The sequence below is a fragment of the Lygodium microphyllum genome, chromosome 13 (genome assembly GCF_053477565.2).
Source record: "Lygodium microphyllum isolate KBCC chromosome 13, Lygodium_microphyllum_v1.1.10, whole genome shotgun sequence".
Taxonomy (NCBI): domain Eukaryota; kingdom Viridiplantae; phylum Streptophyta; class Polypodiopsida; order Schizaeales; family Lygodiaceae; genus Lygodium; species Lygodium microphyllum.
The window spans coordinates 66,276,217-66,295,245 of NC_141147.1; positions in this window are offsets into that span (position 1 = coordinate 66,276,217).

The following is a 19,029-nucleotide window of genomic DNA, read 5'->3' on the forward strand; positions in this document are numbered from 1 at the left end:
ATACTAATGACTTAGATCACATTGACTCTCTTCATCAATAAAGAAGTTGGATGATGATGCATTCCATGCTTTTTCACGCGGACATTGCTTTTTCACATTGTGTCCGCATACCATCATGACATCATTTTGGTAAAATACCGATTATGACTTGGAGAGGTGAAACTCCTTCTATTTCATATTATTGAACTTTTGGATGTCTTTCTTATATTCATCTACCCAAAGAAACTCGTAGAAAACTTGATCCTCTCGGTTTGAAAGTTATTTTCATTGGATATTCAACTCTTTCCTAAGGGATACAAGCTCAATGATCCATCTTCTAAGAAGGTAATCATAAGTCGTGATGCTATTTTCAAGGAGCAACTTATGGCAGCATGTGGTCTCAGGAGGATGCTGGGCAGACATGGTCACTAGAGAAAATTGATGGTACAAAGTCATTACTGACTTCTTTTCCTTTTCTAGATGATGATGAACCACCTTCACATGATAATATTGACTTTTCAAATTAGGATTCACAACCTACACCTATTATTGCTGCTGATGATGGCCTTGGCCTTGATCTTTATGTTGATCTTCCCATTGATAATGAGCATGGCACTTGTCATGTTTATGATGCTGATATTCTTGAGAATGTTCTCAATATTTGTGAAGACCATGTCTCTTATAGTGATGCCATGTCATCCCGATAAAAGGAACCATGGCAGGAGGCTATGGAAGTTGAGTATGAATCTCTTCTCTCTAAAGGTAGATGGGTTTCAACTAAGTTGCCACCTGGACGTATTGCTATTAAATACAAGTGGGTTTATAAGACTAAAACAAAAGCAGATTGAAAATTTGACAAATTCAAAGCAAGGCTAGTTGTTATTGTTGACTATTAAGAAACATTCCCCCTTGTTGTTCCTATTACTAGTACTCGGGTCTAATTAGTTTTTGTTGCTCAGTTTGATTTGGAGGTTCACCAAATGAATGTGAGAATTACTTTTTTTAATGGAAAATTGAAGGAAGAGATATATATGGAGCAACCAAATAGATTTGTAGTTAAACATAAGGAAAATCTTGCTGCAAACTTCATCAAGCATTTTATGGTCTCAAACAATCTTCACGAGCTTGGTATCAAAAGATTGATCTCTTCCATACAAAACAAGGTTTTATCTCTTGTTATTCAGATCCTAACTTATATGTAAAGTGTTGCAATGATAGTTTTGTTATTCTTGCTCTATATGTGGATGATACCATACTTGTTTCTAAAAATCTCAACTCTTTTGAACAAGTAAAGAAGGTTTTATCTTCTATGTTTGACATAGTTAATCTTGGAGACATACACTCATGTCTTGGTATTCAGATTCAATGGTATCGAGAAAAGAGTGTTTTATTATTGCATCAAACAAAGTTCATTGAAGATATTAATCAGAAGTCTGGTTTGGGTTCTACACATCCTGCTAGTACTCCTTGTCTTGTGAGCTCTACAAAAACTCTCACTTTCTGATGAATGATGGACAATGAGAATTACATCAACCTTATGCAAATCTTATTGGATATCTTCAATTCATTAGCTTAAATTCTCACCCTAACATTCTTTTTGCTGCAAATTTTCTTGGACAATATCTTAGTTCTCCATGCACTAAATATTGGATTGCAATTGTAGTTAAACACATTTTGAAGTATTTGAAAGGCACTAAAGATTTTGGGTTGGTTTATCGGTGCCAACAAAACTTTGATTCTCTACATTCACTTCAACTTTTGGGTTATATAGATGTAGATTGGGAAAGCTCTCAGTTATCTATGTGTTCTACAATTGGAAATTGTTTCTTTATCAATGGTTGTCTTGTTTCTTGGACTAGCAAGAAACAATGTTGTGTTGATGTTTCCACTATATAGGCTAAATATGTAGCTACATCTTTAGTGGCTTGAGAATTAGTATGGCTTCGACAAGTTGTATTAGAAATTGGTCATCTTTCTCTCTCTAGCACATCACTTAGATGTGGTAATAAGTCGAAACATATTGCAATGCATTATCATTATGTTCAATATGAAGTAAAGAAAGGCACTATCATGATTGAACATTGTCCAAGTGATCACATGACTACAAATGCATTCACCAAAGGACTCAATGAATCATGCACTCTACTACGCTCAAAACTTGGAGTTGTTTCAACTTCAATCTTTGGGAATTAATCTACTATGGCATTGTAGTGCAATTGTGCATACTCCTTTTAGGCACCATACACTTCACATATGCATGTACATATTCAGCTTTTCTTTACATGTATAGATTCACTTTACATGCACACAATAATCATTCTTCATCATGTCTGAACACTATATTGGGAAATTTGGGAATTCACATATAGTTTGGGAATTCCCAATATAGTTAATATTTGGCCACATCATCAAATCATATCCCCTTAATTAAAAGTAGAGTCTACCCTAATTACTATATAGGTTTTCTTTCCAAGTCCCACTTTGGAGCCTGGGTTAAGATTTAGCCACATGACCAAATCTTTACCCCTTATTTGAAACTAGGACTTGGGAGATTCCTAAATTCTCTAATATGGGGTTTCTCTACATTTGTATATAGGAGATGAGGTTTTTCCCTTGTGCTCCCCAAGGGTTCTTCCATCCGCAGCTAGAGACCTTTGTTTGAGTAGGGGTATTGGAGCTATATATAGCTCACCCTATGTAGACTAGGTCTCACCTAGATATATGTAGATTGTGGTCAATATGATATAGTCTTTGGGAGTGTACATGGTGTGTCTCTTCTCTCCCTCTTGCATCTCTACATATCTTCTCTCTCTACATCTCAACATCTTTTGCATCCCTTACAAATATGAGCTTAGCTAGCCAAGTGGCTTTCAAGGCAAAATGTTGGCCTTGACCCAATATGATCAAGCTAAGAATACTAGGACCTAATAGCCTTCCTTGAGCTATATCCCTATAAATTCTCTAAGAACTCTAATTGTTCCTCTACTATTTTGGGAGCAAAGCGAATATATATTCAAAGACATTTACCTCTCTCATACTCTAGTAAATTAGTAATTTGTCTACATAAAGTAGATATATCATTCTATTCTATTCTTCTATAACTATAAAAATCACTAAAAGAACAAATATCTAAAAAACCAAGACTACCAAGTTCTCCCATGAAGGAATAAATCATATTTTGCATATTTTTTGAAAAGAATTTATAGGCTTAATAACTTACTTTGATTAAATCACACATACCTAAACTCTGAGTGAGTATTTTGGGATTAATTTTTTTGTTGAAAGTCATTTTTCCTTATAAAGTTATATTTTTTTCATTTTTTTGGCTTATGCAATTAGCACAACATAAGGTCTATTTTTATATTTATAATTGTTTGTATCGTTTGTTTGTTGATAGCATATAGTACTAGATGGTATGCACTTATAAAAATAAGTACGTGTGCTTTGGCTTAGTTCGCAAGTTCTTAGAAAGAAATTCAAGCCTAATAGTTGAGGTACAATAATGAAGTCGGGCAGACACCTAATGTTTTTAACCACTTTCATACCTAGTTGGTCTGTTAGTCTCGAGATCATGGTTATGATTAAACATATTAGTCAATTGCGAGCAATCTTGACTTTCTAGTATAATGAAAAAAGACAGCATGTTATAAGCATTAAACAAATAAACTGCTTTTGAAACTAATAGAAAATACAAATACCTTTATAATCTTAGAAGATCATACTATTATGATTAAGATAGGTGCTTTCTGTAGAAAAGGGAAATTTCATAGGCTTAGTAACTAAGGCAATACTGCCATGATTTCTATAAAGAAAACCATGCAAAATTAACAAACAAGATTGTTGGAACTTTAAAAAAAATGTTGTGTTACTTTTTCTTAAAAGTTCTTTTAGTAGCTTTATGGTGTTAGATCAGCTTGTGTAAAAATGTTTAGATAACAAACATTTGGAAAAGAGCACTTGGACAAACTTCCCAACCCTTTATTCTCCTGTCTTGCTTAACATAATGCTTAAACCATTTTTTATATGATTAGCTTTGTGATTAAACCAAACCAATTTAAGGGTCATTTAGTAAGAATTTATTGTATCATTTGTAGGTTGACTTAAACGAATGCTCTATTTTGTAGTAAGTTACTCACGGAAGTATGCATACATTCTAAAACAATTTGGAGGTAAATACCTATCCAAATAGGTAGAGTCAAAAATTTGGTATTGAAACTATAATCTTAGTTCGATGGGATGAAAGGAAAACATTCACCTTGCTTACCTTAAGTACGTAGCCTCATAAAATACTCTCCAAACTAGGCCAAATAGTTTCCTTTTACTAGGTGCAGTCATTAAACTTTCTTTGCCATGAGTTTAGATACCCAAACCACAATTAAATGGATTTTAGCTCTTTCTATGAAGGTCTATATACAGTAAATGTAGAGAAGTGGCCTTTTCTTTGAACTAGTTAGATTTTGTAAAACATTAATTGTTGTTCTATTTATTGCTTTCATCCATTTGGATTTGGAGTCAATGCGATGATATCATTTAAGTGTGCAATGCCTATTCATGATGATTCATCGATGTCTATTGATTTAGGATCTTTCTCTGTTACCCTACACAAATGGAACTTACACACATCAAAGTCTTTGGTCCATGACCCTAATAACAAATCACTATACATAGTACTTAGGTCTTAATAGACTTAGAAGAGAAACATATGGATTTTATGTGGATAGGACAACCAGTAGTATTGCATGGTATTGAGAAGAAAAGCATGGAGCTACTCAACCTAAAGAAGATTCATAAGGAGATTAATGCTGCTTAGTCATATATCTTTGAACTTATATTATCAAAAGTGGATGAACAATAGTCTTTCAAGTCTTCCAAATAAATGAATCCTTACCTTTTGAGTTGTTGAAAGAATATAGAGATGTTTTCTAATCTCATTCTTCTTTGCAACCAAAAGGAGAAGTAGATCATCCAACTGACTTGGGTCCTAGTACTAAACCCATCAGTAAACCATGCAACAAATTGTCCAAGTATGAACAAGAAGAGATGGAAAGTAGGTGAAAGAACTATTGGATACATGTTTTATTCAACCAAGTCAATCTTCTTTTGCTTCTCCATTACTTTTAGTCAAGAAGAATGAAAAATCCTTTCCTTTTTGCCTTGACTATAGAGATGTCCTTTTTCTTCTCCATTACTTTTAGTCAAGCACTCACAATTGTTTACAAATAAAATAAACAAACAATAGTGAATACCTAGCAGTCTTTAGCTACAAATAATTATAATAGGTTCAAACACTCTCCTAACCATAAATTAATTCGAGTGCACACTCTAAACTTGTAAAAGATTAATTTATTAATATGAATTTTGTAGAATCATGCATTGTGGAATCACCCACGTGCACATTAATTAATAAAATTCTCGAGAAAGACATACGTCCCCATCAACTTCTTGCACAAGGATTCCACCTTATGTACAAGCCGCGGTCAACAAATAAATTTTACAGAATCCACTGTAAAATCTCACAGAATCCACCGTGACTATGCCTCCTAGCATCATAACCCCGGGGTGGGATAGTAATTGTCCACAATTTCTATTAGCTACTCAATGTGGAGCTAGCAGTGTAGGGTAAGCACTAAGGGCGCGGGCAGTCATCCATTGTAGGTCTTCAATTGGATGAGTTAAAAAAAAAAAAAAAACCAAGTATCTAGTATAGGACAATGAATCAATCAGAGTCTAATTATTAGCAAACAGTTGATTCTAATAAGATTAAAAACTAGTGTTAGTGCCATAGATGTCTTTCATGGGAGTAAGAGAGTCAAAAGATAAGACATAAATATTATGAATGCTAGGTCTCATACTCAAAGTATCGATAATAACAAATAAAATTATTATTTTAGTTTAGCAATAAGTAAAAGATTAACTAATAATTCTAGGGAAAAAAAGAGAGTAAAAGACTTACCTATCTTACCTTGATTGGAGATCTCTATCTTTACTAAAAAGTGTGAATTCGCAACAGAATTAGGAAGCTGAAGAATTTTCTAAAGTACTTTTAAGAAAAAAAATAATTTCAATGTTTATCAAATCAAAAGATAACAACATTAAAGCATGCTATAATCATCAAAAATTAGAGTGAGAATCATATTGAAGGCCTATTTTGAATTAAAAAAACCTATATCTTCTTGTGAATCAAGTTAGTCTATAACTAGAGAGTTAGAGGTTATAAGAAATTTTACAAAACATTTACTTATGACTAAGACTAAAATTTAAAAAGAAATATATTAAAGCTAAGGCTAAAGTTGGATAAAATACTAGTCTCTTGGTAAAAAATTGTAATATTCAAGTTCTATGGCATATTTAGATATCATTATCTTTTAATATATGCATATTTAGACAAAACCATATCTAATATAAGTTTTAGATCTTTGTACAAGCTAAAACTTTTTCTTTTGGGAGTATACTCAAATTCCAAATGGATTAAAAGCTATCCTACTAGGAAATTAGATGTCTGTATAGGTTGGAATTTACAAATTTTCACTTAAGTCCGGGTTAACTGTGAGACATACTTTCAAGATAAATAATTTTCTTTATTGATAAAATTAGGTCACGATGATAACTAGAGAAATTCAAACAAAAAAAAGGTCTACAATTCATTTCCCTATGATGGATTACTAAATCTGAAGGTAAGGTCATAAAAAATAGGGCTCAAAGTTAACTACTACATAGTTTTCTATATATTGTTGTGAAATTTGCATTCAGGGTCACTTTAGGACTCAAATAACTCGCTAAATATTAAGAACTTGTAAAATATGTATTTAACAAAAAATATAGATATTTCTAAGGGATAAAACTTTTGTTTTTATACCATCCTCAAAATATGAACCAGTAAAAAGTTACATTACCTGAAAAATAGTTGTTCGAGAGGATTGTTATGGTAAAGCATATGCAATAGCTAGACTGCTTTCAAGTGTCTCTTTTATATAGCCTGTAGGATAAATACAGCCTTAATATGCTTTAACTTGAAACTTTTATCAAATAAAATAAAGCTATGATTTACTATGAAATAAAATTTATGAGCTTTTTGGATATAACATCCTCTTTGCATAGCCAAGTCTATGTTATAATCCAAATTCAGAGAAAAACAAATTGGATCAATTCGAATCAATCAACTGTGAATATAAGACTGTCCAAAACACAAGAAATGCAGCTGCAATAATCATCTATAGTGATTTGTCTTGTAGATTGTTGACGAAAGAAATTTGGTATGGCAGCCTCTATACTATGCCAAACTCCCTTCTGCCACAAAGTGAATGAGGTAAGGGCACCACCTAGTCATGGAAGAGTGCACTAGGATGCTATGCAAGAGGGAGAGGAGCTTGTGAGGGAGAAGAGAAGAAAACTGAGAGAAAGAGAGAGAGAGAGAGAGAGAGAGAGAGAGAGAGAGAGAGAGAGAGAGAGAGAGAGAGAGAGAGAGAGATAGAACTACAAAAAATAGATGAATCAATAAAACTTAAGAGGCCACAAGAGATGGAGAACCCTCAAGACATAACCAATATACACAACATGGACACCAATAGCATGGGCTTATTACATTGTAGAGCATGCATAAGCTATAGTAAGGGAATGAACTGCATAAGCTCATGAGAGAGAATGGGAAAGGCTCAATAGGGCTAAAGAATGCCTCTTGTCTCTCTCTTGCAAATTACAAAGGAGAAGGCCTCTTTATATAGGTCTTGAGGGTGTTTAGGGAGGAGGTTAAGATAGAATAGGAATTAACACCACCAAAGTTGCATTGAGGCAGTTCCACCAATCTGGAAGCTCCATCTAGATGTTTTGTTGATCAATTTTGTACTTAATCAAGTTCCATCATAGGTGAGTTGTCTCCATTCTCCCACCCATAGCTTGAGTCCAAGAGCTCTTCTATAAAAAAATATAGAGAATCTTCATAAAATAAGATCATATCTAGCAATAATGGAGAGAGAGTAGTGAGAATTCATACATCACTACTACAATTAAGGATGATTTGAGGGTGATTTAAGAGGAGAATTCTAATGGTTTATTAGCTTGAGAGAGAGGAGAAGAGAAGGGAAAGGGTTTCGAGTCTAATGAATGATGTTTTATGGAAGTGCTAAGTGTGGGTGTGTATAAATTTGGAAGATGGTCTCCACCGCAGTTGGAAAAAGTTGGCGTCCACCATTTTGGCCATATCTCTCGACTCCTAGCTCCAAAAAATTATTAAAAAATACCAGCCAAAACTTCAGCTCATGCGCTACAACTTTCATGTGAAAAGTATTTTTGGATCAAAATGAAAGTATTTTTAAAAAATCTTACAAAATCATGTGCCTGATTTTTCTTTCACTAATACTTCCAAGAAGGGTCCCATTTGTTTGAATTATCATAAGGCTCCAAAGCCATGACATTATGAGTCTCACATGCCCTTTGGATGACTCAAAATATATTTCATGTCTTTTCTTTTCACATTACACATTTTCCCTTCACCTTCCTTCATTGATATTTACTCTTTAACCCCCCCTTGGTAAACCGGTCCATGAAATATTTCCATCCAGTGATTTCTTGGATTTTCCAAGAGGTTGTTCTCACCCTCTTCTTTATTTCAAACCTCAAAATGTACAAAAAATCAACAAAGTGTTAGACAAATATTTTTTTGTGATTTTCTCGGATCATATAGCCCCCCCCAACCTGGCTAAAGTATTTATGTCTCTAAACACTCTTTGGTATCTTGAGCTGACCCCACCCTAATGTGATAGGGGTTTAAGCGCCATCCATTTACCCTGGTCTTGTGCACTTTTCCCTCAATGTCTTGAAATTTTTAGGAGCCATTGTTGAATTTTTTTGTGACCCAAAACGGTCCCTCCCACCTATAGAAAAACTTGCCATCCTTTCTTTTATCAAAGCAATTGTCATATCGAAGCACTAAATATCCCTCCTTGATTTTTTTATCTATTAGCTTCTTGTTGAGATTTTCTCTACACTTCTCAGCTTCTTGGGAGTAGTGGTTGATGGCTTCTTCACGATCCAATTGTAGCCTCTCTAGGTCCAGTAATCTTTGATGTAACTTCTCCTTTTGAGAGCCTACTGTGCCATCTAGTACCCGAAGGCTAGCTAATTTCACCTCAATAGGAAAAAGAGCCTCTTGTCCATAATCTAGATGAAAAGGTGTGAGCCCTAACATGGTTTTGAAGGAGGTTTTGTAAGCCCATAGAGCTCCACTAAGGTGGTTGTCCCAATCCCGAGGCCTTGAATGAACCTGTTTGCTGATGGTTTTACAAATCATTCCATTTACCTTTTCCACCAATCCATTGCATTGAGGGTAGTAAGGGGTAGAGTGTCGTCGTTGAATATTTAGCTTTTGCATAAGTTCACCCACCACATTAGCTCTAAACCCTAGTCCTCTATCTGATAGTATTTCAAGAGGGGTACCAAACCTAGAACAAATGTGGTCAAAGATGAATTTACTCACTTCCTTAGTAGTGATTCTTCTAGTTGGCATAGCCTCGGCCCATCTAGTCATGTAATCTACCCCCATGATAATATACTTTTTTCCTGATGGAGTGCATGGTAGAGGCCCTATGGCATCAATTCCCCACTTCTCAAAGGGTCCATAGACCTTGATTGGGGTTTGGGGTTCTGCTATGAGCCGTCGTGATCCTTATTTCTGACATTCTTCACATGTTTGACACCAATATTTGACATCTCGATGTAGCCTGGGCCAAGTAAAGCCGGCTTGTAGAACCTTTCTACTTGTGATGTCGTGTGCAAAGTGGCCTCCATACACATCATCATGGCAAGCTTTTAAGATTTCTTCAATTTCCCATTTTGAAGGCACTTTCCTAAGTACACCATCCTTACCAAGACAATACAAACTATCATTTACCATGTGATATCTTCTAGCCTTCCGAGCTAGCCACTATCTTTCTTCCCTAGTCAGGTTTTTGGGAGCTTCTCCTTGCTCTAAGAGGTGTAGAATATCTTCTAAGTCTTCCTTGCCTTGCTGAAGTGGGGGTTTGATACTCATTCAGATTTGATGATGCTAGATGGTCAGTATCCTTGTTCTGGTCTCTTGGCACATGATGTACTTGTGCCTCCCTAAATCTTCTCATAAGAGATTTGGCCTCTCTCATTTTAATAGAGAGGTTTGTATTTTTTCATGTCCATGTACCTTGCATCTGCCCTATCAATAGCAAGGATTCTCCAAAAGCATTCAACCTCTTGATTGAATGACTAAGACACCAACAAAGACCATGAATTAAAGCTTGATATTCTACCTCATTGTTAGAGTGGACACCTTCCAAGATGATTCCTTCACCATAGATTTTCTCTCCTAAAGGAGAGAAAACAACAATGCCTGCAGCTTCCTTATCCTTAGTTCTCTTGTATGCACCATCAAAGTAGAGGCTATAAGCATCTACAAGAGTCTTTATGGATGGAGGTGGTGGAAGGTCCTTTCTTTTCACCCTGAGATTTTTCTCATAGCACTTGTTTGTCAAAATATCAGCCACACATGCTCAAGTTGTTTTTTCAACCCGCACTATATAATCAAACTCTTGAAGTTGGACCACCCACTTTGCTATTTTGTTAGAGATTTCTATATGTTGTAGTGCATAGGGAAACATATCCTCAACAGTGATGATCACAAACCTCTTTGGAAGCAAATATGACCGAAATTCAGTTACTGCAAACATGAGGGCCAACACTAGTTGTTCCATGCAGGTGTAAGCCTTCTCTAAGGCTTTCATGAGGTGGCTGGCAAAATACATAGGCCTCATGAAGGATGTTTTTGGATCTTTTTGTAGGAGAGCAACACCAATGGCCTCTTCTTCCATGCTAGGGTTTACAAAGAATGTTTCTTCCCAACAAGGTCGGAGGATTATAGAAAGTGACCCCAACATTTTCTTTATCTCCTTAAAATGCCCTTCACTTTGATCACTCTATACAAGTGTTTCTTGGCGTGTCAGTTGCTGCAGGGGATATATGGCCTGAGAGAGTAAGTGTATAAATCTACCCAAATATCTTAGCTTTTGTAAGAAGGAGACTAATTGTTTGATGGAGGTTGGGGAAGGTAGAGCTAGCAATGCTTCTACCTTTTTGGATCTACCTCAAGTCCTTCAATTGACACTACATGCTCTAGTAGTGTAACCTTGCTTTCCCCAATGTGACATTTATCCTTATTTAGTTGTCCACCCAACCTAGCTAAGCGAGTAAATCCTTGATCAACCTTATGTAGATGTATGTTCCTTGAGCTATAAATACAAAAGTCATCCATGAAAACCCTTATGGACTTACCAAATTAAGGTTGGAAGACCATATTGATGAATCGTTGAAAGGTTACTGGGGCATTTGTGAGACCAAAGGGCATGACCCAAAAGGCAAAACAGCCCCATGGTGTGATGAAAGTAGTCTTGTTTTGATCCTCCTCTACAATGCAAATTTGGAAGTAGTCAGAGTAGCCATCACACAGTGTATACCGCTCATGTCTCGCTACTTCATTCAAGATTTCATCCTGAAATGGGAGAGGGAAGTGGTCCCTCTTTGTTGCAACATTGAGTGGCTTGTAATCTATGCATACTCACCACTTACCATTTTTCTTTGGCCTCACTACTACTTGGAAGACCCATTTTGAATCTCCCACTAGGTATATGAATCCTGCATTCAAGAGTCTCTTCACCTCCGTCAACAGTGCATCTTATTGCACAACTCCCAGTCTTCTCAATCTTTATACTACAGGTTTGCTTCCTTCTTTGAGTTGGATGTGATGCTTCACTGCAGTGACATCTGTAATGTGAGTATAATTAGAAATAAAAAATGATGCATGCTTCTTGAGAACATTCACATAACCCTCCCTTTCTTCATCCTTTATATCCTTGGATATCATCTTATCTAGGCTAGCATCCCACACATCTTCTCCTTGGATTCTTGGGTTGTCTTTTGATGAGGTAGGCTCCTTTAAGGTGACGCCCATAACTTTGAGAGTGCTATCACTCTCTCCACTTGAACTCTCTTCCTCTTCTATCGATGAGGAACATCCACTTGAGCTTAACTCATCCGCAGAACGTTTCTAGTTCAAGGTTATCTTGATGCCCACTCTTCAAGTTGTAAACCACCTTTTGATCGTGGCTACCCATCTTACGTGGCATCAACTCCAGATCCCCTATTGCCCAATCTTGCCTAGCTCCGATGCCCATAAGCCAAGATCTCCCTAGAATGAGGGGATATCCTTCTCCCTTTACTAGCATCACATAAACATCCACTGTTGTAGTGATTCCAAAAACAGAAACTCTCAATGCTTTCACTACACCCACACATGTGACTGCATCATTGTTGGCCATCTTTGCCCTAAAGGTTGAGGATTCCATTACTTCTAAGCCTAATTGATGCATAAGCTTTTCTATCATGACACAAACCTCTACTCCACTATCGATATATGTTTTTCGAATCCGTTGACCTTTGATTTGAGCCTCCACTAAAGGCACTATATCTTGGAGGCCATATGCCTTGATTGCACTAACCATTTTACCTTGCCTTGCCCTTGTGCTTACCATTTTTTACCATTGTCGTCGTAGCTTTGGAGAGGCATGAAGTAGTTTTGGCCAAGTAATTTTTGGTCCTTGAGAGCTCACATCTACTATCAGATCATAAGATTGTGTCCAAGAACCCAAAGGGAAGTTGGAGATATCAATTTTAGACCTAGTTCGAGTCTTTCTCTTCTTCCCTTCATCTCTAGGTGCCCATGATGTACTTGCCTCATTGATTGCTTCCTTGCTTACGTCAGTTTGGACACGTATCCACTTGATAGGCATGGTCTCTACTACATCTACCTTCATCTTACCTCTCGCTATGGAGCCTTCTATCCCTAACCACCTCCTCTATTTTGATGAAATTAACATTTGGTTGAATAGTAGTGGTTTCAGCTTGAACATAAGGTGATTGTAAAATTGTAGGTCGTGACTGCTCTTGCTTTTGAGTCCTAGCATGAGGAGGGCTTACTTGTTGTCGAGGACCTCTAGCAGGGTGATCATATCTTCTAGGGTGAGGACAATTGTACATGCCCTTTCCATTTTCTCCACGGTTGTAACACAACATTTCCCTTGCTTATCGTTGCATTTATGGTCAATTCCCACCATTCCCCTCGATAGGTCTTCTTGCACCTTACACAAGATTCACTCTCAAATCCTCTAGTTGATTAGTAAGATTGTTTATTTGTTGGATCACGTCTTCTTGACCTCTAACAAGGCCTGGTGCATTAGATACATTTGGGGAAACTTGAGAGGTCTCCATAATTGTGATGTTGTTTCCCAAAACTGCTTGGCTAGCTTGGGCTTGGTAAAGAATCTTTCGATTCTTTTCCCTAGTGATTCTCAAAGCATCTTCAAAAGTGTTTGAAAATTTCACATGTACCTTCTCCTTGAGCAAGGGGTACAAACTTGAAATAAATCAATCCTTTTGAAGGCAATTTGGAGCTCTCTCACCAAGATTCAGTGAGTCTGACCACTGCCCCCAAAGCTTCAAAAACCCTTCCTCACAAGTTGTATAACCATAATGATCACTTTGATGGAGGGCCATAAGACATTGCCATAACTCTTTTGCTGAGTTAGTTTGTTGAAATCTCTGCAATAAAGCTACCTTCAATCCCTCCCATTTAGTTCTTTGGGCCAGATTTAGATTTTGGAACCACATTCTAGCTTCTTCCTTGAGCACCAAAGGAAAATCCCTCAACTTTAATGCTTCATCATCCCTCCCAGAGACAAGGAAGGCCATCTCAAGGTTGTACAAAATATCCACAGCATTTTTCCCATTGCGCCCAAAGAAGCTTGGAAATGTCATGTTGTCTTAGTAGAGTACAAAGATGAACACGTCTAGGCTTAAGTTGTATTTTATGAAGGGAAGGATGAATGGGTTCATAGATGCATTGATTTCAGCAAGACGTCTAGGCCCCAATATGCTTCTAATAATGCCTTGGAATCTAAGCTTTATGCTGGCTATAATATGCATAGTTTGCATAGCAAGAGGTTGGACTAGTCCATACAACTCGCGGTGATTCATGAGAAACTATTATAATAAAATAAAGACATGTACATTGAAGGATGCATTGTAGTCTAGCATTGGGAAGATTATAGATTCTGGTGATACAAGAATCTCCCTTAATCTTTCAGCCCCAAAGCACATGACAAGATGCTGCTGGAAGAAAATCTTCCTACTGATGTATACATTAACTCGGATGTTTTGTACAGAGTGGAAGATATAGAAATTCGGGCCATTATTATTATTCTTAAGTAGAGACTACTTAAGGAAGCAGAGAGAATGCACTTTCTTGAATTATAAAAGATTTTTTCCAAAGTGTTTTTTTAAAAAAACCCACCAACTTTGCTATATAGAGAATTTTCTCACCATTGATTGTTCTTGCCTTAGTGTGTCCATTCTCAGCGACATATATTGCATAAGGTGTGATGGGTACCTTTTCAACCACACCCAACCTTCGAGCTAGCAACAATTGAAGGTAGTCTCCATACTTTGCACCTCTACAAAAATCCACACCGTTCATGCATAGTTGTCCTCCTTTGATGTGGATTAGGCCAGAGAGAGAGAGGGATTTGATGATTTGGAGACGAGTACCTTCCAAAAGGGCCTTCACTTTGTTTGCAAAACACTCACCACAATTATGAGAACCTAGCAATTGATGGAAACATGATTTTTTCCGTTGTGAGAGAATTGAATTTCTAAGGTGAACACCTTTTACCCACATACTTGCCGTCATCCGGTAGGCATACTTCCTTTCTTCGGCTTCCTTAGGAGACCATTGTGGGAGTCTTGGACTTTAACCAGCTTCAAAAAGAGTTGGTGTAGGCGTTGGAGAAGAGCCACTTGGAGCACTTGTTGTAGAGGATGCACCACTATGTATTGTATCTTCTCGCATGAGGTAGAGAATTGTGGATGAGAATGTCCTTAGCGGGGGCACAAATTTATGATGAAGGAAATTCAGTATAGTAGCCTCTATACTATGCCAGACTCCCTTCTGCCACAAAGTGAATGAGGTAAGGGCACCACCTAGTCATGGAAGAGCGGACTAGGACGCTATGTAAGAGGGAGATGAGCTTGTGAGGGAGAAGAGAGGAAAACTAAGAGAGATAGAGAGAGAGAGAGAGAGAGAGAGAGAGAGAGAGAGAGAGAGAGAGAGAGAGAGAGAGAGAAAACTATAAAAAATAGATGAATCAATAAAACTTAAGAGGGCACAAGAGATGGAGAACTCTCAAGATATAACCAATATACACAATATGGACACCAATAGCATGGGTTTATTACACTCTAGAGCATGCATAAGCTATAGTAAGGGAATGAACTGCATAAGCTCATGAGAGAGAATGGGGAAGGCTCAATAGGACCAAATAATTCCTCTTGGCTCTCTCTTGCAAATTACAAAGAAGAATGCCTCTTTATATGAGCCTTAAGGGTGTTTAGGGAGGAGGTTAAGATAGAATAGGAATTAACACCACCAAAGCTGCATTAAGGCAGTTCCACTAATGTGAAAGCTCCATCTAGATGTTTTATTGACCAATTCTGTACTTAATCAAGTTCCATCATAGGTGAGTTGTCTCCATTCTCCCCCCATAGCTTGAGTCCAAGAGCTCTCCTATAAAAAAATATAGAGAATCTTTATAAAATAAGATCATATCTAACAATAATGGAGAGAGAGTAGTGAGAATTCATACATTACTACTACAATTAAGGATGATTTGAGGGTGATTTAAGAGGGGAATTCTAATGGTTTATTAGCTTGAGAGAGAAAAAAAGAGAGGGGAAAGGGTTGGGAGTCTAATGAATGATGTTTTATGGAAGTGTGAAGTGTGGGGAAGAAAGTATGGGTGTGTATAAAATTGGGAGGTAGTCTCCACCGTAATTGAAAAAAGTTAGCGTCCACCATTTTGGCCATATCTCCAGACTTGTAGTTCCAAAAAATTATAAAAAAATACCAATCAAAACTTAAGCTCACGCACTACAACTTTCATGTTGAAAATTGTTTTTTGATTGGAGTGAAAGTATTTTTAAAAAATCTTACAAAATCGTGTGCTTGATTTTTCTTTCACTAATGCTTCCAAGAAGGGTTCCATTTGTTTGAATTATCATAAGGATCCAAAGCCATGACATTATGAGCCTCACATGCCCTTTGGATGGCTCCAAATCCATTTCATGACTTTTATTTTCACATTTACATATTTTCCCTTCACCTTCCTTCATCGATCTTTACTCTTTAACCCCCCCTTGGTAAACCGGTCCATGAAATATTTCTATCCAGTGATTTCTTGGATTTCCCAAGAGGTTGTTCCCACCCTCTTCTTTATTTCAAACCTCTAAATGTGCAAAAAAATAAACAAAGTGTTAGATAAATATTTTTTTGTGATTTTCTCGGATCAATTGTGATTATTCCACAGTGTTCACCTTTATACACTGATATCATACAATTGAAAACTCGGAGCGTAGGCAAGCTCTGATACCAATGTTATGAAGCAGAACACGTAGCAAATCTAGCAAATAAAATCTCAATTATAAACAACTTTATGACACACATAATAGAACTTAGTAGAGATATCTAACAAATCAAACATCTCAACTGTTAAATACAAATAACATTATAATATATAAGAGGATTTGAATAACTCAATAGATTGAGAAAGACGAGAAAAACACAAGATTGGGTCCAACCTCCCCCATGGCAAAAGCCATGTTTTTCCATCCTTAGTTACATATTATCATTTTACATGGATATTTACATTTATATCTTACACATAATTACAAAGAAAGTACAAATATGAATTAAAATAGAGAGTTTTAAGAGTTAAGAGGTATCCTATAACATGGTACAGTTTGTGCTGAAAATTCTATGCTCTGAATCTTGACGTTTTGACATCATTGTCGCGTCCGAGCATGCTAAAACCCCCAAAACAACTCTTGAAGCTCTGAATTCCAATTCCAATTGAGGGATTAACAAAAAAAGTCAGTTTTCACCCTATTCTCCTGTTTTATGTGTGATCATATTGCTTTTATAAAGAAAGCTAGAAAAGCCTTTTAAAACGTAACCACATTAAGAAAATATCAAGGTATTCCATAAAGAAATCTTATTTCAATAAAATCATATCTTAAATCTCATATTCTAAAATAATCTATATTAAAAATAAATAAATTAATAATACTAAGGACAATGATCTAATTATTACTAAAGAAGTTTAAACTTATAACTTACAGATAGAGTAATAATTTTAATAATACAATATCATATAAATATATAATATTATATATTATACTTAAGATAACTAATCATAATTCTAAAATTTACACTTGGACTTACACTAATGCCTAGTGCTACCCAAATCCACTACTACCTCCTCTTTACACATCAACTGAAGTATTCACAATTGTTTATAAATAAAATAAACAAACAATAGTAAATACATCGCAGTCTTTAAATACAAATCATTAAAAGAAAGTTGGAATACTGTCTTAATCTCAGTTTAATTCGAGTGCACACTCTAAACTCATAAAAGCTTAAATAATTAATATGAATTTTGCAGAATCACCCACTATGGAATTACCCACGTGCACATTAATTAATAGACCCTCAAGAAGGACAGACGTCCCTGTCAACTTCTTACACAAGGAATCAACCTTATGTATGAGCCGTGGTCAATAAATAAAATTTACAAAATCCACCATAAAATCTCACAGAATCCACCGTGATTATGCCTCCTAGCATCACTCAAAGATACCAAAATGTTTACCAAGATTACTCTATGTTCAAGTCTTGAATTAAATGAAGGAAGGGGATGAGTATACAATAGCTAAATTTCTCACAAAGAGGGGTCTACTATTTCTTAATGATGTCTTTTGGGTTACCTAATCCTCATTCTACTTTCCAAAGTTTGATGAATAAAATAGTAAAGCCTTTCCTCTATAAAAAAATCATTGTATTTTGTGATAATATGTTGATTTATAATCAGAAAAAGATGACCTTTTACAACATGTCAAAGAAGTGTTTAGGCTCTTAAGGCAACATAAATTCTTTGCAAAGGAATCAAATTGCACTTTTATGGCAAATAAGATACGGTATTTAGGTCATATTGTTAGTGAACAATGTATTTTTGTGGATCTCATGAACATCCAATGCATTAAGGATTAGCCTACTCGAACTACTACTATTTCATTGAGGGGATCTCTTGGACTCTCTTCTTTTTATCATTAGCTTATCAAGAACTATGGATAGTTATAGTACCTCTTACCTATAAAATAAAGAAATAGATATTATTTTGGGATGTTATAATAAAGAAGAGCTTCAATGAGCTAAAAACCATACTACTCGAACTACTACTATTTCACTGAGGGGATCTCTTGGACTCTCTTCTTTTTATCATTAGCTTATCAAGAACTATGGATAGTTATAGTACCTCTTACCTATAAAATAAAGAAATGGATATTATTTTGGGATGTTATAATAAAAAAGAGCTTCAATGAGCTAAAAACCATAATCATTTCAACATCTATTTTGGTTTGTTTTATCTATTGTAAAGAGTTTACAATCTATGCTAATGCAAGTGGTTGTGGTATTAGGGCTATTTTAGTTGAGGACCATGGAGTCATTGCCATGAAAGCTAAAAGCTATATGAAAAAGAGAGAATCTTACATTTTTATGAGCACAAAATGCTAGCAATACTTCATGCCATCAATAAATATCCTCATTACCTTTATGTCAGCCATTTTAATGTGAAAGTGATCATCAAATCTTGAAATATTTCCTATCATAGCCCACACTTTCTCTAGAGCAAAGAAGATGGTCAGCTAGCCTTCAAAATTATGATTTTTAGATCTCTTACATGATTGTAAGGATAATGTTATGGCTCATGCACTTTCATCCATGTGGATATTCTCATTATTAACCATCTCCACTATTTATAAAGATTGGATAAATGACATCCAAGAAGAGTATTTGTTGGACTACCATGCACCCATATCTATGCAAAAATCACAACAAGGAGATGGTGGAGAAATCTCAAA